Here is a 24,019-nt window from a genome sequence, read left to right as displayed (position 1 = left end):
GGCTTACATTTTATGACTCGAGGGTCGTTGCTCGCGGGCCTCCTCCCTCCGCGACCCCTCCTCGGCGGAAACACACGCGTGCACGCCCACGGAAACATCTTACACGCAGCCTGGCCCCCGCCCGATTTCCAGCTCTGCCAGGGGTACAAGCGCCGCCCTTTGCAGCTCGTCCGTACAGAAGGAGTTTCTGTAAGCAAATGCCACTGGCCTGGGGAGGGTCCCTTCCTAGAGGAGGGAGGGTGCTGCCAAGAGCAGCGAGGGGCTTGGGCACCCAGTCATGCCACTCGGAAAGGTAACCTCCCGGATGGCAGCGCCCGTGGTGGAGGACCAACCGGCGGGGCGTCTTGGCCCCAGTGCAAATCCACTACGGAGTTATCACAACGAACAAGATGGCCAAGAGCCTGGTGGAAGACAGTGCCCCTCCGCCAGGCAGGCCACGCTCCCCCGCTGGCCTACGTCACCGCGGGCCGCGGGGCGAGCTCCTCGGCCCCTCCCCCGCTCCCCTCCCCCCGCCAGCAGCCCCTCCCTGCCCAGGACCCTGAAAGCTTTTTTTTTTTTTTTGAGGGGGGGATAGTTAAATGAAAATTTTGATGCTCAGACTCACTAACTACTGCCCACGGGGAGGCGTGGAGGTGGACTTAAATAAGTATGCAGAACAAAACCGAAATGAGCTGAACTTTCAAAAACACAAGTAAACAGCTACAGTGGCAATGGAGTTGCATGCGGCTCCACTCGGCCCCGGGAGCCGTCCTCCTGTCTTTCCAGCGGACCTTGTGTTCTGCATTCAGGACCTCTTGTATTATATTGGTCCTCCTCAACACGACTCCCACAATCGTTCCCCCAGGAAGTTCGGGGCGGGGTGGTGGTGGTGCTGGTGCTGGGGGACACACGCTCATCCCGGACCGCGGGCGCAGGGTGGACACTTTAAGGTCTGAGTAACCAGGTGCCCAAGCCGGCTGAAGCTGCATCCCGAGCACGTCTGCACGTATGGATGCGTGTGTGTGTGTGTGTGTGTGTGTGTGTGTGTATGTGTGCGCGCGCGCATCAACACCCTCCAGGACCTGGATCTGCGGCAGCCGGAGACCTCGAGCCGGAGGGGGCGACCACTCCGCCGCCCCGAGATGGTGATTCCAGACCATTAAGGGAGAGAAATGATCCCGGTCTGACTCATCACGAGCCTCCAGACTTTCTCCGCAGTGTGGCCGAACTTTGTGCTGACGAGACAATAGTGGAGCGTGTGTGCGTTTCCTATAGGGCAGACCATTCCCGGGGCTTGCTTGGGGTGGGGTGGTGTGTGTGTGTGTGTGTGTGTGTGTGTGTGTGTGTGTGTGTGTACAGGGGGGAAGCGGGAAGCCTGGGACCTTGTGCCTGGCGGTGGATGCCCGGCCCCCTTTCTCTGCACCGTGCAACCCCCCCCCCCCTCCGACTCCCCCGGAGCCTAGCCGGCGCCTGGGCCCCCGCGGGGGCGGGTGCGTCCCGGGCGCGCGCGGAGGGTGGGGGGGGTGGAGGACCGGGCGCGTGGCGGGCCCCGCGCGCCCTCGTGCGTCCCTCCTCCAACCACCGCCCCCCCCCCCACCGCGCTCCCGGGCGCAGCTGGCGCGGTCGGTCTAGTGCAGCGCTCGGCTCCGCGCCGCGGACGCTCGGCTTCACCTTCAGATGCGCGGGGCGTGCGCGTCCTCCTCCTCCTCCTTCTCCACCACCACCTCCTGCCCGGGCCCGCCGCCTCCCCGCCAAGGTAGGGGCCGAGGGGCGGGGACCCGCGGGAGAGACGGAAAGAAAGGCGGAGGGCGGTGGTGGTGGTGGTGGAGGGGAAAGGACCAGCCGGGTGTGTGTGTGTGTGTGTGTGTGTGTGTGTGTGTGTGTATGTCGGGTGTGTGTGTGTGGAGGGCGGGGGTTCGCTGTTACCCCCGGACGATGGCTGTGCCCCGTGGGGTGGGGGTGGGGGCGGCCCCCTCCCGGGTGGAGCTCCCCGGGCGCGGGGAGGGCGACTTTTGCTTTCCCTGTTGCTAGTTGCTGGGTTGGGCCGTGCCGGGAGAGGCGAAGATTTGGAACTTCGGGTGCCGGGAGGTGGTTTTACCGCAGTGGAGGGGCGGGGTGGGGACCGGGGTGGGAGTGCGGAAGAGGCTCGGGCTTTGTACACTTCGTCAAAGGCGACGCGCCCAGGAGGAGGGGAGCTCGGATGCGCTCTCCATCCATTAGGAGACAAAGAGCAAATTGCCTTACTTTAAAGTAAAACGCTTCGGCTAATGAAGGTGGGTGATGGGCGGCGGGGCCCGAGGAGTCGCTTCAATTATGAAGGGTTTGGCGGATGGGATCGATGCATGCGGGGGTCTCCCCCTCCCCGCCCCGAGCGCCGCTGCTTAGGGGACGTGTATGCGCGCGCGCGTGCTTGTGTGTCGTGGGGGTGTGGGTTGGGGGTTGTTCTCACTTGCCCTCCTCCCTGGGCTCTTGTCTATCACCCGGGAGACTTGAGTGACCCTAACATTCAAGAAGTAGGCGCTCTGGGAAGGGAAGTTCGCGCAGGGGTGGAGGTGGGGGCGAGGTTCTCGAAGTGACTTGGAGTGGGGTGGGGAAGGAGGTCTGCGAGGCGGGGATTCCTAGGAGATGCGCCCTGCCTGGCTGGGGTCTGAGCCCGGTGGGGGTGGGGGACTTACTGACGGCGTCGTATATATCTACATCTATGTCTATATAGGTATGTGTATACACAGATATACACACACTCATTCGAGTGTATAAAAGAATGCTGAGGGGTGTGTGCTGCGGGGGTGGGTGTGGGTTGGAAAGCGCCTCCTCTGCCATTTCCAAGGGAGCCACATACTACTGAATAGTTCTGACCATTATTTAGATTAAACCGCCTGGTCAAGTTTTAAAGAAACTTTGGCTGAGTAAGTTTGTTAAAACGCTAGCCCAGTGGGGTCTTGAAGCCGGCAGTTCATGGAGGAAGGTTGGTGTATGGTGACAATCAGGCATTGTGAGTTGGGGAGGCAGAGGATCCATGCAATTAGTACTCAAGAGAACCAGCCCTTTACCCGAAAACTGTGGGTCTGTAAGTCAGCCGCATTCATCACCAGCGTTAACAAGCTCTCGGAGCCGACCTGGATCAGCCGGGAGCTGTGGGGCTGTCTGCATCTTACTCATTCCGCTGACTTACTGATAAAAAGAGTCACTCGGTCTCCGGGTGTGCAAAGATCAACTTGCTCAGCCCTCTCTTTAAATATTCGGTGCCTTATTTAATCCAGATGCACAAAAAGCCATTTATTGCTTCATTGTTGGTTTACATTTTTTTTTTTTTTGAAAAGGCGACTGGTGTAACCTGTGGAATTTCAAATGCAAATAAAAGCCTGTGGGAGTTGAGGCAGAACAAATCAGCATTTATAAAGTGAAAAAGATTTAATGTCTTTGAAATCATCGCGCTGGGCGGGGGGGGGGGAAGCAGAAGGGGGAGTGTGATTTTTTCTTCTTCTTCAGGGAGTGAATTGTGACGTCAGGCTTTTTTTGGAAAAGCTTGTTATTTTTAAGGTCTGAAACCCGGACATGTGAAGTGCTTACAGGAAAAACAGATTACAAGATTAACATCTGTTAACATGATCGTTTATCTCCAGCCAGAAATAGGTCACTTCTTTCTTAAGGAAACATGCTTTCTTCTGCATGCTTAAATAATAAAATGAGTTCAAAAATTAGAGAAGAGCATTTCTTATAACTCGACCTGTGAAAACCATTTTTAAATTTCGAAATCACCTAAAGGCCAAAGTCCCTTTTGGGTGTCGAGGACAACTGTACCCCGCGTCCACCCGCCCTCATGACCCCCTGCTCCTAACTCGGCGCTCTTCCCCTCCGGTACTCCCCTTCCAACCCCCCCCTCCCCCGGCACCGATGGCCGATTTTCTTTTTCCTCCATTGTGGACATACGGGATATATTTAAATGGTACCGTCTCCATTCCCCACCCCCCTCGTTAAGGACGCAAACTCTCTGCATAGATGGCTAACTTTTAGCTCTTCGCTGTTTTACCATTAAATGAAACGGCTGGGGGTGGGGGGGAGGGGAAGAGGAGAGAGAGAGAGAGAGAGGAGAGAGAGAGAGAGAGAGAGAAAAGAAACTGCTTGACAAAGTCTCCCTGCCCCTTGGTTGTGAGTGATGGCTCAGCTGGCCAATCCGCAGCGGCTTTCTCCATCCCGGAGGTAATTTGGGGTGTCTCTCTCTCCGCGAGTGTACGCGCGCGCCCGCGTGTCCGCCCCGCCGCGCGCCATCCGCAGGCTCCCGCATTTGCACAGATGTGGGCTTGTAGACGTGGACACACGTCTTTTCTCCAGGTCTGTGCGGCGAGATGCGCACGCAGCGGTCTTTTAAGTGGAGACCATGCTCCCCCCCCCTCCCCTTGCCTATGTCGTCCTGGGAAGGCTGAACCGCGGAGGAGGCACTTTTGGGATTCAAGTTGTAACCTGCAGCTCGGGAAGGAAAGGGGAACGGTGGGATTTAGTTTCATCAGTCTCATTCCAGCCCCGGGGCGCGCCACGGGGCGCGAGTGGGGTTCGGACGATGCTGCCAGTTGGCCGCCAGGAGCTAAAGCTACGGAGGAGAGCGCGGATGGTTGAGACGGATGTTAACTCTGGAGGGAAGTGAAAGGCACCGTGCCATCTTCCAACTTCGCATTTGATTTTTTTTTCCTCCCCTTCTCATGGCGAGTCTTGATCCATAAGACCGTGGCCGATTCTAGAATGCGAAAGGCTCATGATGGGAAAGTTCTGCTGCACACCGGGCTGACCAGTACTAGGGCTCAAAACGGGTACATCCACGGGCTGACCGCATCTCGGGCCACCTCACAACTCCTACCTTCCCCAATCTGCGCCGCCCTTCCTGCGAATATCCGTAGTGGTGTGTGGCTGATGTGGCAGGCGCCTCCTCAGAAGTGCATGGACATGCACCCCTAGCTTATGCTTAAATGCTTAATTTTTTGGGGGGAGGGGGAGCTCCGCGGGCTGCGGTGCAATTCACTGGTGTTTGGTGGTGATGCAGTGATGGGTTAAAGACCCAAGAGCGCGTTTCCTTTCCAAGACCCTGGAAGGGGGACCGCGTCCATAGGGGTGTGCGGTGCCTCAATGCACCGAGGTCACCTCGAGAGGATCCTCCCGTCCCACCCACCCACCTACCCAGGAAATAATCCAACTCAGTTCCTAGGTAGTATCGCCTCCCCTCCCCCGCGGGCCATCTCCACTCCCAGTCCGGGTGTCTCGGGTTTCAGACCCCTTGCCAAGCTCAGGGAAGCCTCACTCAGCACGAGGAATGGGTCTGTCCTTGGACTAAATCATTCATTTCCGTGCCTGTTGGCCGCCGGGAGCCGCTGGGGATGGAGAGGGGCGCAGGCCTGGACGGCTTAGTTGTCGGAGGGTGGGTGGGGGGGAGGGCAGAAAAAAAAAAAAAAAAAAGGGCGAGTGTGGGCGGGGCACCACCTGCCCACTACGGATGGGGGCGGAGTGCAGGCAGGGGCCGGGCTGAGGGCGGGGCACCACCTGCCTAGCCCCGGAGGGGGGGGCGGAGCGCTCAGGGGGCGGAGCTCCGACGAGTGGGCGGGGCGCAGGTTGAGGCGGAGCTCCGGATAGGCGGAGCGCAGCCTGGGGGCGGAGCTCTGGAGGGGGAGGCGGAGCGCACGCTGGGGGCGGAGCTGTGGTGAAGGGGCGGAGCGCCAGCGGGGAGCCGAACACAGGCCGGCCCGGGGGCGACGGCCGCTTGTTGCTGGGGCTGCTGTGGGCGGGGCGGGAAGGGGTTGGCCGGGTCCTCCCTCGCCCACCCCTCCCTCCGCATCCCCCCCCCTTTTTCCTCCTCCTCGTCCTCTTCCCCAATCTGGGCTCCCGCCCGCCCGACCCCCACCCAGCCCCGTCATGTGGAGCGGACGTCACACGCCTGCACTGTAACCCAAGAAGTGAAAGAGCCGGGGACCCGCAAGCCCAACTTCGCACGGTAACAAAGGCGGGGGTCGGTGCGGGGCCGGGGGGCGCCGGGGGCGGGGCGTGGGCGCCAGGGTGGGGGGGGAGTCAGGCTGCGTGTGTTTGTGGGGGTGGGTGTCTCACGGCGGCCGGTTCCGGGTGAGTGTGTGTGTGTTGGGGGGGCGATGCACCCAGGCTCTGCTCGGCAGCAGGCCAGGTAATTGGTTTCTATTTTAAACTTCACTTTTGTTGGGTGGGAACTGAGGGGAGGGGGCGATGATGGTCAAGCGTGCTCCCCGCCGTCATCCTCACGATGGTCCCCCGCGGGGTCTGCACACCTGAGAGGGGCTCCGTGCACCCCCCCCCTCCCCAGGGTCGGGCCGGAGGCGAGGGCGGGAGGGGTCCGCGGGGCGAAGGATTGCTGCGTGGGGGGACCTTGTGCCCTGCGCGTGTGACCTCACCGATGTCTCCGCCGTCCCGGAGGCCTAAGTGGACGCTGGGCTGTTTTCTAGAAGGGCCAGATGTGCCCGTGGGCAGGGCCAGGCCTTGCAGGGTGTCCACTGAGTAACAAAGGACCGAGCACTTGGACACCCCCTTCCCGGTCCACTCAATGGTGTCCACTCACCCACTGAGTCGCAGAAGGAACTTTTTACATGGGGGAGGGGGTCTTCATTAAACAGAGCAGAAAGGCTCTTCCTGGCCAGCCTACCAGTAAAGTCTACAATCTTGATTAAAAAAAAAAAATTATGTGTGTCGACCAGAGTGGAAGCCAGAGGTTACTTCCCCAACAGGCTCTTTCCAGATTATGTGTGTAACCACCCAATTAATAATGATTGGAGTGTTTTGGTTTAGGAATGTGTCACTTTAGGATCTAGGCTTGCGTGATATTTGATTTGGTCAGGGCCCTATACAATAAAAGCTCATTTTATCGTTGGTTCCTCCTCCCTGTCTTTAATTGTGGCCTCAAAATATCTGTTATTTTTTGCTTACGCAGACCAGCAGGAATTAAATGTACCACGCATCATTATTGTGCATGAATCTGAAAGTCCCCTCCCCTACAGTAAAATTGGAAAGTGGTGATGAGGCTCCTGGTGTCAGAGGTGTGAGTTGGGTGACTGGGGGATAGCGTTAGTTCAGCCAGAAAGACTCCATAGTCTTCTGGAATGGGTCCTGGTGCCTTAGCTCTCAAGGGTTTTGATAATCAAATTAGAATCCTGATGTGTTAAGATAAAGGTTATATATATATATATATATATAAATTATTCATTAGTGGGATTTAGTTTTCTTATACTTGCTAATTTGAATATAAGGAAACATTGAAAGCACATTACCATTACAAAAAAAAAAAAAGTCATCCCTTTGGGTTTGTAATCAAGCTAGTGAGAGGAGTGGACATGCCTTTCTAAAATGAAATGTAGCTCCGAAGGAGTTTGCTTGGTGGCAACTTACTGCTTCCAGTAGTGGACACAGAGAAAGGAGTTTTGCTTGTGTTTCTGAGAACTTTTTATCTTCCCACATGGCCTAATACACAGAATTATTCTAGGCCCAAGCCTTTAACTTTGGTAGTTGTATCTGATAGTGATGTCCTCAGGAAAGCTTACTTCACGTCAGTGTTTTAACATTGTTAATCCGTAGACAACTTTTTGAAGTCAATTAATATAGTGATTAAATTTTTCCGTGGGCCACTAAAGTCCTACATGGCTTTCTGACTTCCTAAGCTGTGCAGAGACAGTGTGAAGTGAATAGAATGGGAAGGGGTCTCCAAGAGGGGTCATAGTGTGAAAAAAAAAAAAAAAAAGAAACGAAACAAAAACAAAACTCTTTGTCTCAACTTCCATAAGTGAAACTTTTAACTCCGTTTGCCTTACTGGCTCCTGCCAGGAGGTATTTGTTTTATAAGTAAAGCATTTGATGTCATTAAATTTAGCAACAGTTCTGTGGAAAAGAAAAGGAGATTCAAGAATATTTTGAAATGAGGAATCTGCCCAACTGGGGCAAAATGATAGTGTGTCCTGGCAACTCTCAAATCTTTTATCTTTCTGGACAAACCAGTCCTTGGTTTTACGGGGTAGTCGTGGATTTCTCTGTATTCGTATTCCAGAATAGTATTGGTCTTATTCATAATTTACCAGAAGGAACCTTTGGGGAGGGGGGGACAGCGCAGAACGTCGTGGGCGTGGCTGTGAGTGGGACTGCAGGCGGTGTGTAGAGTTTCAGCCGCATTATACCTTAATGCCATGGAAATAGGAGCCTGAAATGGAAGCTGATTATGTGCAGCAGGAGGGAGGGAGCGTGCCCCAGCCTGTGTGTGCACTTTCCTCCTGCAATATGCCCTTTCGTATATCTCACTGCATTGTTTCTTATTCCACTTTCAGCTTCTGAGAAAAAAAGACGTGGTCATTCTCTCAGGACGACAGATAGTTTTGCTGATAATATTACTAGGCTTGTGACTGAAGCAGGCACACAGTTTGTGATGAGTTCAGGAGACCTGAGCTTTTTCGCTTTGGTTTTGCCACCAAATTTATCCGCAGAAGAGACTCAGCTTTCTCTTTCTCAGCGGTCCCTGTGGATTGGGGGGGGGGGTTCATAATGAACAGAAAACTGGGCGGAAGAAAAGATATTTAGATTTTATTTGGTCAGATGTCTGCATTGTAAACATTTGAACTTGGGGGTAACATTCCTTCCTCAAAAGCGGGCCTCATTACAGGACATGTTTATACTAAGTCTTAGTGTTTGGAGAAAGCCATTCTGCCCCGGTCCTTGCACAAATGCCTCTCTTTGTTGTTCAGTCCCTCCCCCTGAGAAGTTCTGGAAGCCGTGAGGAGGTGCTTGACCTCCTTCCTTCCCAGGCTCTCGGCTGGAGAGCAGACACTGCCAGAGTCCGAACTGTATTTCTCACACCACTTGGGCACTGGCCTGTTGCTTGCCTGCCATGGCACAAAGAACGCCTTCGCCGGCTGGCCTGCGCCCTGGCACCTTTGACCCTGGCTTCTCCGGCGCAGTTCACGTGGAAGCCCCGGAGCCTAACTTCTTTTCCCGTGGAGCTGGCTCCCCCCCCCCCCACCCGGGGCGGGCGAGGGCGCCGGCGAGCGCCCCCTGCGGCGCCGCCCGGAACGGCAGCTCCTCTGTCCGTGCGGGGTTTTTCCCGGCGAGCCCAGCGTCAGGATGTGGATGTGGATGTGGAGCTCTGGGGGGGAATGGATGCCTGAGGCCGGGCTGCGGGCGGAATCCCGGGCGCCCCGTGTTCCAGACCCCGAAGAACCTGGAGCTCCCGAGAGGCAGGTGTGAACGTGCGCCGCGGAGTGCCCCGGGGGTGGGGTGGGGGGTGGGGAGGAGGGCTGCGGCGGGGGTGGCAGGGTGGCACCGTGGTCTGGCTTGGGGCTTCGGCTGCCACCTTCCTGGCCAGAAGTGCCCGGACAGGCGCCTGCTCAGGCTGAGTTGTACCTGGGGCCTCTGGGGAGGAGGAGGAGGTGGAGGAGGAGGAGGGAGAAGAGAAGGTGGAGGAGGAAGAGGGAGGAGGAGGCAGCATTTTTTTTCCCCCCCAGGCAAGCCCTGGTTCCCATTCTCTGTGTTCCCACTCACCAACAGTGAATCTGGGGCGGGGGGTTATGCGGGACCTCTGCTCTAGGCTGACATCTCCCCCCCCTTCTCCACCTCCTGCCGGGAACAAGGGTGGGCAGGGAGTCTCCCTTTGATGGGAAGCCAGCTATTATTTTACCATTTTCAAGGAATTTTGGAAAGTTGTCACAAACCCATTTCAAGAAAGTAATCAATCCGCTGTTGCTATTTGTGGGAACTTTTATTAATAAAATTAACCTAATGGAAGGAAAAATAAAGGCAGGCTTTTTTTTTTTTTGCTATGAATTTATAGAATGTGCTATTCAAGTCTTTCAAAAAGCATCTTTACTTTAAAAATTAATTTTATCCCAAGGAGGCATATTTTCAGGGTATGACTGCATTCCTGGGGCTGTAAATGTCTCTGGTTGTGCCCCTGAACAAATGAAGTATGTCTCTGAAGGACTGCCTGACACTGGCAGTTGGAGCTGTCTGTACTGCCTTTTTTATCCCCCCCTGCATCTGGCCACACGTGACACTGGCAGCTGTGGCCCTTCCCCGCGGGAGTGAGAGCCGTGTGTGGTGTTTGTGTGTGGACGGAGATACTTTTCCGTGCCCATATCTGAACTGTAAAGAAGTGTAATTTTGTGGCTCACTACATGCCTTAAATGTAGTCTTCCAAAAGAGCTGGCATTTAATCTTCAGTCCAAATGGTACTAAAAATTAACCAAGCAGAATAATTAGAATTATACCTATTTTTGGAAAGCCAGCATGTAAATATATGTTAAGTAATGAGTAAGTCACAAAACAGGAGAATGGAAAAAAAAAAAAATCCAAAGGGCAACTACATCTGGCTGGGATACAGATCGTATTTCATTGTATGTTTTCAATCTTTGTTCATCCCTGGTAGGTTCTCTCCCTTCCTTCCCCCCCTCCCCTCTCTCTTTGAGCCAGGAATTTAATGAGGTTGTTACCATCTGAACATTTACTTCCCAAGACATACATAATATGTAATTGTGAAGTTCTGACTCAACTGAGAAGTGAAAATAGGAGGAGGTAGGAACACAGCTTGCTGTTTTCTTTCCAGGCTCAGTTGAGCAGGTGTTCTATTCCTTTTGAAACAGGTAGACTTGTCTGTCACTGTGCCTCACACCCCGGGGACCAGCCGATGGTGCTGCCTCCTGCACACAGCTGGCCTGCCCTTGTCTTGCTCACTTAGGAGGCGATGCTGGTAGATTATGTTATTGTGTTATCTCAGGACCTAGAGGGAGACTAAAAAAAATGGAGGTGTTCTGTTGAAACTAATTTTCTGTTAATGGGCAAGAAGTCGGGTTTTTCCCCCCAGCATTCTTAGCACTGTGGAACCCCCCCCCCAATCTCCATTTCTCCCACCCCCATGTGAAAGGAGGGAGGGACATTTGTTTAGGAATTTTAGTCCTTTGTTTCAGCAGAGAGCAACATGTGTCTGTCTTTGCCATATGGTACTATTTAACCTATATTGCTTGGGCTGTCTAGGGGCTGTGCGAGGCATTAATTTATTTCAGTATTCCAGAATGTTCTTTGAAATTGAGTACAGTCAGTGAGGTATTGAAAATTATGCCTAAAGGTGGTCATGGATTTACCAGCTTCTTCATCTGGCGTTTAGGGGTGGTGAGCAAGATTCATGTTTTTCTTTTCCTGAAGACATGTCCGTGGGAAATAGTGGGGCCTTAAGTGTTGAGTGATTATGTTAATTCAGGAAAACCTAGAGCCAAATAGTACTTGTGATAAAAGGATGGAAGGTGAAAACTGATTGGAAAGAGAGCATCTGTGGCTTAGTTCCTGATTGTCCTATGATTTTAACCTACAGCTAAAAAAAAGTCCCCTCCCTTAAAGACTTTTTTTTTTTTTTTGAAGCGGATGAGTCAGGGAACAGATAGATTCATAGTTTCTGAATTTTGCTAACCAACTTCATCACTGACTAGCTGTTGTGGAATTATCTGCAGGCATAACTGATGTTTTCACTCATGAATGAGCTTTGTTCACACATGCTGGCTTTGGGTTTTTGGTTAGGCTGCTTTTAATTCACAAGAATGTCTTCTCTGGCAGGGTCTCAGGAGGTCACCAACAGGCAGCGTCACCACAGGTCCCCTCCATCTCCGATGTCCTTGTGTGGCAGTAGCCTCTGGCCACCTTCTTTGCTCAGACGAGCTGAGTACTTTTAATCACACTGCATGTCCTGATTTAAGGGCAGAATAAACAAACTTAGGCTCAGTTGTGTGTGTTGTCCTCAGAGTCAGGCTGAGTGGACCTAGTATGCTGATGGCTACGCAGAACCCGAGAGGTGGGGACTGTGTGTGTATTGCCTTGTGAACAGGATTCACAGAGACTTCAACCAGAGAGCATTTCTGTGCTGGTTTGAGCAGATACCACCATTCACTGATAATCATATCCCCCCACCCAGATTCATAAGGACCATTCCAGCGCTTGCCATGTCGTTAGCACGACCGTTAGCGTAATGATGGCAATCTTTCTTCCCGGGTAGCACCAGGCATGATTCAAATTAACATTATTGTGATAAGCACAACGACCCAGGTGCCCAAGTGCCTTGGTTTCTCCAGAAATGGTTTATTTTTTTTTCCTTAAATAAGAGGCCAGGAGAATGGTCTCATTCCTAAAATTGATGTAGAAAATATAACCGTTAGTGAACAAGTGGATTCCTGGTGTAGGAACACTTACCATAGCAACGTAAACTTGGGGACAATTCGGTAGAGTCATGGGATTAGTGGTTTAGTGGTAGGATTAAAATTAGCCTCTATAAATTACCCTGGTGATAGAAAAGCGGAACCTGCTAATGGCTTTACAGGAAGATTGGCTTATCAGTCATTTTCTAGGTGGATGGAAGATTCTAGGCTGCTAGGAGTGAGGACCTTAGGAAGTAAGGTTAATGTTTCTAGTATGTACACATTTTTTTTTTTTCCTGTTCAGTATCTGTTACTCAGTTGGGATTTTGCATGCTGTGTATGTTTCTGTATGGTTGCACCCATTAAGAGGCAGTCCGAGCAAGTATTGCATGCAGCCATTCAATCTTGCCCAGTGTGGGGGAAGTATAATATATCTTGTAGGCCACTATGGTTGTTTGTGTGTGTGTGGGGGGGGGGGAGGGCTAGGTTGTTATTTTTCTGCAGTGCTTGGGGTTGGAACTCAGGACCTTGTGCCTTGTAGTCAAGCACTTTGCCACTGAGCTGTGCCCAACCTCAGGGGATAGTTACTGATTATATCTTCTTGGTGGGAGCAGGTTAATATGTCTGTCTGTTCTCTCCTTCCTTCCCTTCCTGCCTCCCGCCTTCCTTCTTTCTCCTCCTATTTTTTTTTTTTTTTTTTCCTTGAGACAGGGTTTAACTGTATAGCTCAGGCTGTCCTGAAATGCATTATGTAACTCTGGCTGGCCTCTAGCTCATAGCAGTCCTCCTGCCTCAGCCTCCCAAGTGCTGAGATTGCATGTGCTGGCCACCGCCCCCGCCCCGTTTTTCTGTGGATATAATGACCATGAAGGTAAACATTTGCTTTCATGGTCATTTGCATTTCGTTACAAATTCACCTCATTTATATTTGAACTTGTTTTCCTGTGTTGCGAATCACGCCAGTCTGTTACAACTGTGGGAGGTTTAGAGGTGATTTTTGGGTGATCTTTAACATTCTTCTAGTGCCAAAATGCAGAGAGATTTGGTGACTTGGCCAAGGACACAGATGGGACGAGGCTCAGTCCATGGTTCGCAGCACCAGTTGTTTTCTTTCCTGGATATGGGTGCTGGACACCCAAGTGCAGTGAAAGTCCACTCTGAGAACGTGGTTGCTAAGGGCATGCTGAGTCAGCGCCACAAAGCGTAGCCCTGGCAGATGATCAGTTATTCAGGGCAGTTTATAGAGAGCCCACTCGGGTCACCACAGTGCTTAGATCTGGCTCCGGAGAGAAGAAAAAGTGTTGACTCAGTGTTTGCGTCTCTCCACGGAGAAGTGTTCGTGTGAGAACCCGCCACTTGTCATCAGCTGAGGCCACTGCAGCTTTGCCGAGTGTAGCCCAGGAGGAAGCAGAAAGTCCTGTCCCCTGAGCCAGGCAGCTGTCGGCATAGATTTCCAGCCTAGCTCTAGGGGCGCGGGTGTGCAGGTCTTCCTGGGAAACCCAGTGGTAGCTGTCCATGTCAACATCACTTATTATTAGCATTTTTCCTTCAGTGCTGGGATCAAACCCAGGGCTGTGTGTTGGGTGCTAGGCTTTGCTGCATCACAGCCAGAAACCTCACATGGGCTTTAGAAAGCCTAAAAGTAATAGTCACCAGAAAGCTGTAAGAAAAAATGTCCACAAAGTCAGAGGCTGTTCTGATGGGCAGCTAGTGAATGCCTTGTGCCCAAAGCCGTTACGAATAGGTGGAGAGCTGTGGCGTAGGTGTCCTCTGTGGAGGAGCAGGTGATCATGAAGACTGAGAGGTTTGGGTTGGGAGGAGGCTGCTAGGGCGTGGGCAGGGGTGCTAGAGATGGACAGCTGACTGGACACAGTGGGCACTTGTCTCTGAGGTCACCTTGCGCGCACGGAAGAGATGGCGGGAAGAGGAGAGGTGGACAGGAGCGAGCCGAGCCCGCCCTGGGGCTGGGAGGTTTCGTTTCTGTCCTTGGCAAAGTGACCTGTGGGCAGCATCGGCGGCCCTCTGGACTGGTGGGTTCGTGTCCTGTCTGTCCCTGTCGATGTATGGACGGACCTTGCAGATTCTGAGCTCCTCAGTGTGCTCCTGGGAAATTGGGAGCTGGGCCAGCACCATTTAGTTTTTCTTTATTGTTCAAGAACCCTAGAAAAACCTAATCTTTTCTGTGTTCTCATTGTGAGCAGACATTCTAGATTTTCTGAGGGGGAAATGTCGCTAGATTGAGGCCCCAATTTAGAATGGCGTTCCTTTTTCCTAAGAGAACAGCACTGGTTTGTATTTTCATTACTTCCCTGCAACTGTGTAGTAGGTAATTTTGATTGTATTTTAGAAATTTCTCAAATTATGTTATGGTGCCCTTAGTGTTCACAAAGGCTTTCTGCCTCTTAACTCTTCCCGTGGCTGCTATGTGAGACCTTTTTACAGGTTTGTTTGCCTGCTGGGTGAAGCTGTGTTACTTGCACATTGGTGGTAACCAGTTGTTTATATTTGATGCCTTTCCACTAAAGGTTGAGGGTGCTCAAGGCCACACATTAAACATGTAGAAAATGCAGATACAAATAGGAAACAGGAAATGGAATAGTTGTCATGATGATGGGAAAAATAAGAGCACACATGCAGACCTCAAGATTCCCTCCAGGGGGGACATGTGAGCCAACATGCACGGGGATCGGAGCTTTCTGGCAACCAAAACAAAAAGCACAACATGGCGATTTCTGCGTAGCATTGACCATCGTGGAAAATCCCACCCCAGTTTTCTGAGGAGAGAAAAGCCTTTTCTTGTTCGTAGCACAGCAAGTTCTCACACTGGTGTCTAAAGCTGGCTCTTTATTTTTACAGAGACAGTGACCTCCTCACGGCAGACGCTGCTGTGACTTTTGAGCTGGTTCCTTGTGGCTGCATCGATGCCAGAATGCCAAGGTCATGAGAGCAAAATTCAGTGTGCCTCGACAGCTGCTTTTTTGAATTGCCATGACAACATACTATGTGTTACTGAACATGACTGTTCCTCATTGTGTTAGTAGAAGTTTAACTTATTACTCATATTTATTCCCGACTTAAATCAAACTGGGTGAATGCGGGAATGACGAGCTCCCCAGTCAAGTCTGTTCACTGGATGCTCATCGGGTGCGTGTTCTTTCCGCACTGTTTAATATTTAGAACAGCTGCAGGAAACTGCTCGTACTCTTTGCCTCTCTCCCCGCAAGGACACAGGCACCAGCGCCCTTGCGAAGCTCCACAGCTAGTTTCTCTGAGCAGGTGACCTTCGGGGGATCCTCCCTGGGCTTTTCACCCCCTCTTGTTGGTGCCTGTTCAGATGTGTGTGGAATTTATTTGCGTTTTGGTCTGAGCCATTGAAAATTATAGAGACCGGGCTGAAGAGATGGCTTAGCCGTTTAAACGCTTGCCTGTGAAGCCTAAGGACCTCGGTTCGAGCCCCAATGCCCCAGGACCCACGTGAGCCAGATGTATAAGGTGGCTCATGCATATGGAGTTCATTTGCAGTGGCTGGAAGCTTGGCATGCCCATTCTCTCTCTCTTTCTCTCCCTGCCTCTTTCTCTGTCTGTTGCCTTCAAATATAAGTAAAAATAAAAAAAGACCATCAGCCATCCATTATGGGAGATGAACACCCTCTCCGTTCTCTTCCTCCTTCCTCTGGGTGAAGAGCCACTGGGAGACACTGTAGCAGTTCGCCTTAGTAGGGCTGGCTGTTGAGGCCTCTGGGTCTGTAATCGTTTTGACCCTCTGTTCTGAAAACAAGCAAGAACCTTGAACAGGCCCCAAGTGTGGTCCAAGTAGACTCTTTGTAGGAGGATTTGGGGTAGGGAATGACTTTGATCATGTCCAGACCCTCTGTCCTGTGGTCCCATATCCTGGGGTGATCATGGGTTTTATGAAGCCCAGAGGGACTTGTAACACAACATCCTCATTAACTGTGGAAGCCTCACGTGTAGGTGCAAAATGTCAGGGAAGTTTTTCTACGAGGGGTCAGGCATGGAAGACTTGAGGCTTTTTGGGTGAGCACAGCTTTGTTGCCATGACCCTCCTTATAGCACGGAGGTGTCCTAGACAAGTATATCAGCAGGTGCCTGTTGTCCCCCCCACCCCCCGTGAGTGTGTAGGTGTGCGTGCATGCACGCGCATGTGTATATATGCACATGGATGCAAAAGCCCAAGGACAGTCTCATATATTGCCAGTCCTCAGACTCTATATGGCCCCCCTTTTTTATTGAGATAGCACCTCCTGCTGGCCTGAGCTCGCCAACTAGACTAGACTGGCTGGCCAGCGCGCCCCAGGGATCTGCCTGTCTCTTCCCTCCCAGCCCTGGGATTGCAAGCATACGTCTCCATGCCAACCTTTTTACACAGGATCTGGGGATCAAACTTGGTTCCTCATGCTTATGTTAGGTCAGCAGTTCATGGATGGTGTGCTCTCTCCAGCCTTGCTATCTTTCATATCTCAGAAAATATTTTGAATTTTCTCCCTCAACCACTTAAACATGTCAAAGCCATTGTTGGCTCCCTGACTGTTTAGAAACAGGCCACAGGTAGAGAGAGAGAGTTTGGCCTGCCGCTGCCCTCTGCAGTCCTGCTCCTGCCCAGTTGAGCTAGAGTACAAACTACGTTTGCAACTGTAAATTTTCTAGGAACCACATTGAAAGAGGTAAAGAATCAGGTAAAATGAGCATTAATGATTATTTGTTTTATTTCATCTAGTATAGCCAGAATGTTTCTTTAAAAATTTTTATTGATTTATTTACTTGAAAGAGGCAAACAGAGGGAGAGGGAGGAAGGGAGAGAGGGAGAGAGAAAGGAAAGGAGAGAATGGGCACACCAGGGCCTCCAGCCACTGGAAATGAACTCCATATGTATATACCACCTTGTACATCTGGCTTATGTGGGTTCTGGGGAATCGAACCTGAGACCTTTGGCTTTGTTGGCAAGTAAGTGTCTTAACTGCTAAGCCACCTCTCCAGCCTATTTTTTTTTTAACATTTTTATTTGAGAGCAGAAAGAGAGTGTGTGTGTGTGTGTGTGTGTGTGTGTGTGTGTGTGTGTAAATGGGCATGCCAGGGTCTTTTGCAGCTGCCAGTAAACTCCAGACACGTGATACATTGTGCATATGGCTTTACATGGGTACTGGGGGATTAAATCCAGCCTGAGAGGCTTTGCAAGCAAGCACTTTTAACAGATGTGCCATCTCTCTGGTCCCAGAATCAATCTTTCTACCTTTCTTTTCCTTCCTCTTCCTTTTCCTCCCTTCCTCTCTTCTTCCTTTCCTCCCTCCCTCCTTCTTTCTTTCTTTCTTTCTATTTATTTATTTATTTTGGTTTTTCAAGATAGGGTCTCACTCTAATCCAGGCTGACTTGGAATTCACTATGTAGTCTCAGGGTGGCCTCGAACTCATGGCGATCCTCCTACCTCTGCCTCCTGAATACTGGAATTAAAGGCGTGCGCCACCACGCCCGGCTTCTCTCTTTCCTTCCTTTTTTCTTGAGGCAGGATTTCACTAAGGTCCAGGCTGACCTGTAACTCTAGTCCCAGGCTGACCTTGAACTCATAGTGATCCTCCTACCTTGGTTTCCCAAGTGCTGGGATTAAAGGTGGCAGAACGTTTCTTAAATATGGAAATGGTACAAGAATTCACACTGATGTAGATTTTGTTCTTTTCACTCTGTCTTTGAAACCCCCGTGTGCTTCCGCCAGCGGCCCATCCCAGCTCAGACGAACCCCATTTGGCAGTTTTCTGACTTGCAGTCACTGGTGTGCTGAGGGGAGCATCTTTGAGACCAGACTAGCTCCTGGAATGTGCACTCCATGGCTTCTCTGGCCGTCTCCCTTTACATACTTCCAAAGGGGGAATACGTTACCATTATGTCAGGCGGGTCCTGTCTGCTGAGGGGAGAAACGTTCTTCTGTAACCTCTAGATCTGTCCTGGCCACCGAGGGAGGCATTGAGGATGTCTAGGAGCCCAGGAGGCCCAGAGGCCGGACTCCACCCCCTGGAACTGTCCCTCCTGTGTGTTCTCGGGACAGAACGCCCTCTCAGGTTTCCTGCACCCTGGCCTCGGCCTCACCTCTGCTACAGCATTGGACGACACACGTTTCTTAATTCAGCCTTGTTGCTACGCGGAAGAGAATCTTAGCGTGGAAGATTATAGCTCTGTCTTCATTCAGATCCAGCCTCAACTGGCAGTGTGTCTGGCCAGAGTTGAATTGTGTGCCTTAAAAACGTGTGTGTGTGTGTGTGTGTGTGTGTGTGTGTATGTGTGTATACGTACGTGTGCCATGGGCACACCAGGGTCTCCAGCCACTGCAAATGAACACCAAACATGTACTCTTTGGGTCTGGCTTCACATGGGTGCTAAGGATTTGAGCCAGGGCTGTCAGCCTTTGCAAGCAAGTGCCTTTAACCAGTGAGCCATCTCGGCAGCCACCTCCCCTCCCCCGTGTGCCTTTTGCTCTCTCACCTGTAGAAGTGGGCTGCTAACTGGCACGCACAAGCTAGAAAAAGACCCCAGACGGTGGATAGGCTGGAACCCCTTGGGACTGGGTAGGACTGCAGCCTGCATCGTATCCTCACTGGAGGCTTTCAGGAGACAGAAGGAAGACCACCACAGCTGGCCTTGACTCTTCTTCCTGATACCTGTTGCTGGGAGGTGTGGAGTGTGCACTGGGGTGCCCCCGTTGTGTTGGAGCACCTGCCTCTGACACTCTTGAGTCTTGTCCCCCAAAAGTCTTATGGCTCTTAGAGAGGTCCCCAAGGGCATTACTTTTCCTTGAAATAAAAAAAAGTTCATCTTTACATTTATTTATATGGGTACGGGGGGATTGAATTCAGGTCCTAATTCTTGTAAGGCAAGCACTTTACCAACTGAGATATCTTCCCACGCCCATTTTTTCTTGTGTTTTTCTGGAAGAAGTTTTGGGTCATGGATCCAACATGTCTGATGAAAGTTTCACATCCAGTGTATAAACTGGAAGGAGGAGATATATCTTTATTTTTCATAGGTTTAGCAATGTTACTTGTTTACTTTGAAACTGAGGTGAGAATCGTGGCCTAACCCATTTCAGTAGATGTTATTTATATGTTAAGCCCTATTTTTTTGTTTTTATGATTTGCTACCCTCATAATGTATGGAGCAAATTTACAGGAAATAGAAAGTACCGATGTTGGCTGGGCCTGAGGTTGGACGTGGCAGAAGCCCCAGGGAGGGCTCATCTGCTCCTTTGTAAGCAGGGCCTTGCTGGATGGAGTATTAAGGAGATAGATCTCTGCTCTTCTCACAGCAGTTGGAGGGCCTTTCCTGTTCCGAGTCCCGTTCCAACCCCCCCCCCCCAGGTCCTACACATTGGAACCCTAGTTGTTGGATCAGAAGTCAATACACTTTAAGCTCTGTGTTCAAAGTCTGGGAAAACAGTTAAGTTTGAGGGTTTGGTTGTGGCTGGCAGTCTGTCTTGTCTCTCCTCAGAATGGATCTGGAACAAAGAGCATTTCATCTACCATCCTCATAGTAATAATAATACGCGAGTAACAGTACTGGTTCAGAAAAGGGAACAAGCAAGTGCGTCAGAGCAGACAAAAACCCATTGAGGCGCCTTGTCGCCTTGAAGGAGGCCAGGCCCCAGCTCGGGGCAGTGGGCTCGTGTTCCTCCCTCCCAGTGTTGTTCCCAGAATTATTTGTGTATCATTCTGCTGTGAGGAATTGCAACGAGGGACACTTCACACGGGGCCGCTTTGCATGAGGGAGTGGCACCAGGTGGAAGGGGCAAGGGCTTAAGCATGAACTGGCAAGGGACTCACTTAGTAAGTGCCACAAGGTAGGTGCAAAGTTCCGTCGTGGTTTCAGGGTGCAAAACTATAGCCTCATGTTGTGGAGACTGCAATGCAATGTTGTTAATGGCAGTTGTGGTCACACTTCTTTGCAGACAAGACGGTCTGGGTCCTGCTCATGGACGGGACACTTTGGGTCACCCATCGTTCCTACTTGTAAATGCCCATGTTGGGCTCGAGCTTCTTATTTTGAATGTGGGTCAAGTTCCATTTCTGGCCGTGTCAGTCACCGCGGCTTGTTGTGATAGGTGAAGGGATGAACTCTCCAGCAGAGTCCCCGGATCAGGGTTCAGGACACTTATCAGGCTTCTAAGGTGCAGATTGCCTGGGACCTTGGTGGAGTGGCAAAGTCCGGGCCTGTTCTGCTCCTGGCTGTTCACCTCCTGGCTCAGTGGCTCAGAACATTACTGTGGTCATATGCAAATGTAGGCAAAGGACATTTCTGCTTTAAAGAAAAAGCGACTCTTAGCTGCTTGGTCCTCACTGGCGAGTGGATGGACCTGGTGTTCATTGTTCTGAGAGCTTTGCAAATCCACCAACTCAGGGAGAGAGGTTTCATCGCTGGGACCTTGTCTTGAGGATGATTTAAGCGTCCATAGCCAGTCAAGCCCCTGTTGGCTGCACATCTGGGGGCTCAAGAGCTCAGGCCGTTTCTACCCAGTCATGTGAAATTTACAGTTATTCAATTGCCTTAGGATCTGCTGGTCAGATGAGATTCAGCATCACGATAAATTAAAGTGTTCTGATTAAAACATCCTTTTCTTAGACAAACCAGGCTGGTTTTGAAGGTTTAGTGGAAAACAGAGCTATAGGCTTACAGTTAATCGCTCCAGGCAGAATTTCTTTCATATTCATTTGAAAGACCCTTTAAGATGTCTGAGATTGGAGCTTAGAAAATGGACTGTGTCCTATTTTTAAGTGAGAGGAATTGCGGAGAGGGGCGGGGCTGGGTCCCCACAAGGCAATAATGTGGACTTTGTTTCTTCTGTAGTTAGTTGCCTTTGCAGGCAGAGAGTTGCTTGAATGCACCTATCCCAGGGATTAGTTGAAGCTACCCATTTTAATTACTGAACAAGAGTATTACATTGGCAGATGTAACTGGGCCTTGCAGTTTTGAGGGGATAAAGGTCGAGGGACTTTGCTTTGAAGATATACACAGAAATTTTCAAAAGTAAGATACATAAAGTTCACAAAGTAGGCTGAAGATGTAGCACTTTACTTACTATAAATAGGGTAGTGGTTCACTGCAGATAATTCAACACTTGATTTTGAACCACAGCTTTATTTTGGTAATTTTGTTATAGCCAAATACTTATGGTGGCACGTGCCATGTTCAAATTAAATGATTTCTTTTCAAGTAATTATACAAAATGCATGACTATTAAATTGCATCATCTTAGTCGCCAAATGTTTAAAGTCTAAATGAGAAGTTGCATTTTGAGGAAAAAGAACATGTTAGACATTGTACAACACGGATATATTTTTCCCTTGTGCAAGCAGCTGTTTATTAACTTCTCTGTACCAGTCTGTTAAGGCGTTCACATATCTAAATCTATGTATATGTGAATATAAATATATTAAAAATATTCCATGTTTTTGCTTTTAGTATCACAAATTAAAATGATGGTATGTTGTGTTTTTATATGTCTTAAGTATAAACTTCTTTCTACATGTATGTGGTTTGTGTGCCTGCACATGTGTGTGTATGGAGGCCAGACGCTGACATCGGGTGTCTCCCTTGACTGCTCTCCACTTTATTTACTGAGGAAAGGTCTCCCACTTGAACCCAGAGCTTGCTGATTCAGCCAGTCTAACTAGCCAGTTTGCCCCCGGGGTCCCAACTCCACATCTGGAGTTGCTGGCATCACACACAGGCCACCATGCCCACCCAGCATTTATGTGAGTCCGAGGATCTGAATGCCAGTCCTCACGCTTGTGTGTGACCCTGCCATCTCCTCAGGCCCCTAATTTAACATTTTAAGGCGTACACAGTGGCGCGTGCACACCCTGGTGGCTGAACGTGTTCGGTGTGGCCAGAGCACAGACCGTCGGATTGTCTTGGCCACACGCGGTCTGCAGGGAGTGCTGTGCCCTCCACCAGCCCCCGAGCGCTGCGCTTGCCCTGTCCCACAAGGTGGACGTTCTTTTTAAGCAGGTTCCCTGAGGTGTGGTTTTGGAATGACTGGCCATTTTTACGGATGAATATTGCTGAACTTCCCAACAAAAATCCCCTGAGGGCCTCACAGAGGCTCTGCAGAAGTTACTGTGCATTGTGGGATTCCTGTCTGTGGTGGATGTCGTCCATTTTAAAAATCTTGGCCAAACTGATGGGGAAACAATGGCATTTTCCAGTGATCAGTGATGAGCAGTTCTTAATGTTAAGAGATTATTTTGTCTCTCATGAATCACCTCTCATTTTCTGTCTGTTTCTCCACCAAGAATTTTGGAGTTTTGCTCTGTCAGAGCATTTTGTTTGGATAATAGCCATTTGCATGTGTGTTCCAAATATCTTTTTGTTTCTTTTGGACCTTCCTCCTTATGTACTTTTGCACTAAAAGCAAGTAGAAAGCCTGTATGTGAGTTGTTTTTTAAAGGTTTGCATGATTTTACATGTGAACTGGCCTGGTGGATAGGTGTTAGAGAGAGCTGTTGACTACTTACCTGATTGTTCACTTCCATTTTGAACTTTATATTATACTAGAAAACCAGTTATTCTTTTCTCATCCATACAGCAAAGTGGATCTATTAGCGATCTGGAAAAAAAAAGTTGTATTCTTTTTTTCTGTATCTTTTTTGAGACAGGATCTCACTATGTGGCTCAGGTTGGTCTTAACTCACAGTCCTCCTGCCTTAGCTTCCCAAGTGCTGGGATCACAGGCATTTGCCACTATGACCAGCTGTATTACTTAATTTTCCTTCTATGAGGACATTGGGCCCACCCCCTCCATCCACCTTTAGGTTGGCAAGGCACTGATCTCATTGACTGTAGTCATCAAGGGCTCCTCTGTTAATTCTCCGCTCACCCCCATTTTCTTTTTCTTCCCCTCCTTCCACTGAGGTAGGGTCTCACTGTAGCCCAGGCTGACCTGGAATTCACAGTGTCACCTCAGGGTGGCCTTGAACTCACAGGCAGTCTCTTACCTCTGCCTCCCAAGTGCTGGGATTAAAGGCGTGCGCCACCACGCCCGGCTCCATTTTCTAATTTATTTCCCCTAAGTGTTCGTGTTGCCCCCGTGACATTCCTGCCTTGTTTCCCTGCTCCCCGAGGTCGGGTTAGTTCACTTTGGTCTCCTTCCTGTATGGCTGCTGAGAGCTCAGAACCTCTTCTGGGTTGAGCCTGGCCTGTGGCTTCTGGGGTAGCTGTTGATGGTAGTGCTGTGTGGCGCCCCTGGGGTTCTCTGCAAGCCTGCATGGAGCACCCCATGTATGAAGTATGGGGTTTGATTCTTCTGTGTCAGAGAAACCTTGCTTTGCTTTTCAAATCCTCTCCTGCTTGTTATTTTCACTTACTTGCTCTGCCAGGTTGAAGACGTGCCAGGCAGACTTTTCAGACCCCTCTTGGTTGTCTTCTGCTGGGTTCACTGTAGTTTTACCTCATGTGCGTTACTTGGTGTTATTCGGCTTAAAAGTATAGGTAATAATATCTTCACCTTTCACCATTGTGAAATGGCCTGTGTGTAAGTTAGTTAGTGCCTATTTTAAAACCAGAAATGGAACTGTTTACTTACTTGCTTATTTCTTGTGGCGCTGGGGATCAAACCCAGGGCCTTGCGCGAGCTAGGCGAGCACTCTGCCTTGGCACTCACTGCCCAGCCCGGAGTGAAACTGCAAAATGGCCGTTTGCAATTCCACTGTTGTGTTTGCATTTCCCTGGTAATTTTTCTTTTTTTTTTTTTTCCTACATGTGTGACTGTTCTGAGGCTTTCATTTTGGGAGCACATTGTTTAATTTAGTTTTTAATCTTAAGGAGTTTTTTTTTAATTTTTGTTTTATTGAGGCAGGGTCTCTCTCTAGCCCAGGCTGAG

At 50.4% G+C, this 24,019-nt stretch overlaps 1 protein-coding gene across 6 annotated transcripts in view; it reads left to right on the top strand.

Moving 5' to 3' along the window:
* Window positions 1-168: 168 nt before the first annotated feature.
* The window catches only part of Znf516 (zinc finger protein 516), a 118,571-nt gene continuing 94,720 nt past the window's right edge, over window positions 169-24,019 (top strand). The window contains exon 1 of one of the 6 annotated variants that reach the window (XM_045134679.1): window positions 169-189. The gene's annotated coding sequence lies outside the window, so the exon portion shown is untranslated. Of the gene's footprint in view, window positions 190-1,614; window positions 1,736-2,131; window positions 2,253-5,834; window positions 5,957-6,078; window positions 6,140-9,085; window positions 9,205-24,019 lie in introns of those variants that run through there. The other 5 variants (XM_045134680.1, XM_045134682.1, XM_045134681.1 and 2 more) reach the window with 5 other exon arrangements.

This window comes from Jaculus jaculus, chromosome 15, assembly GCF_020740685.1.
Source record: "Jaculus jaculus isolate mJacJac1 chromosome 15, mJacJac1.mat.Y.cur, whole genome shotgun sequence".
Lineage (NCBI taxonomy): Eukaryota > Metazoa > Chordata > Mammalia > Rodentia > Dipodidae > Jaculus > Jaculus jaculus.
Note: the sequence above shows the minus strand (reverse complement) of the source record. Positions and strands in the feature narration are given on the sequence as shown.